Consider the following 1172-nt stretch of genomic DNA (forward strand, 5'->3'; position numbering starts at 1 on the left):
GGATTTTGGGATGAGAGTTACGGAGATGACAATATTGAAGATAACTCATTAAGTCATATTTTTGTTAAACTTTTGATGGCTAATGTAGACATGCTGGTATTTTGGGACTGTATTTTGAGACACGTTATCTCCGTTTGTGGTTATGTAATTATCTTTTGGTAAATTTTGTTAGCCGCTCTGTTTTATATAACACATGTTGGTTTTATTCCAATTGTGACATCACCCGTCCTTGACCACGCGGGACGGGGGTGTTACAACAAACCTTTGATCGAAGCGAGGCGAGCAACTGTTTGGGCCACGACGGTCACCGTAACAACATTGTGTTTAGGAAAAGTAATCCTTTTTTCTCAGCTGCAAGTTTGTGTTTTCGTGTGGGTTTCAAGAAGATTACTAAAGAGATCCATAGTCTGTTGTCGATAATCCAAACCTGCTGCATTTCTCCATATAACCTCTTCGAGTGGTTTCTTCACTCGCCTTCGCTTCAGAACTTCCTCTTTTCGTTTTTGTACACAATTCCTTGTCTTTCTACCTTTTTTGTGTTGCTTTTAGCGTTTTTCAGCTAACCACATCTTGCAGTTGTTTTTGTTAAGAGCTTCTGTATCTGCTCTATACTATTATATGTTTTTAATACTATGACTTATTTTTAAACAGACACTTAATAAGACAACATCAATTTGTTTGCATGCCATGTAATAATGGCTACGGGCGTTAGCATGACAGAGAAGCTGCACAACCATAACCATAACCATAACCATAACCATTACATTTAGAAGTTGAATTAAATCAGCATCCGTCACACATTAATCTAAAATATGAAAAAGAGAACTTGACGCATGATATGTATGGATTCATAACAAATTTATTTAACAGCCAACCAAAGGACGATGCATGACCCCGAACCCGATCACTAGCTAGACTCTTGGAACCACATCTCCACACACATGATCGATCAACGACTCCAACGTCCGCCATGACGACCCACCTTCCCTCTCCTTCAGTGCACCATATGCAGCCTCTTTCACCTCCATCACCCTCTCCTTCACCCTTCTCCCCTCTTCACCTTCCATCAACTCCACCACCATCTTCTCCACCTCCTCCGCCCCAACTAACCCACGCGCCACCTTCTCCCTCGGCCACAATCGCAATCCCATCCCAATCTCCTCCACCACCAT

This window comes from Cynara cardunculus, assembly GCF_001531365.2.
Source record: "Cynara cardunculus var. scolymus isolate 2C chromosome LG 4, CcrdV1, whole genome shotgun sequence".
NCBI lineage: Eukaryota > Viridiplantae > Streptophyta > Magnoliopsida > Asterales > Asteraceae > Cynara > Cynara cardunculus.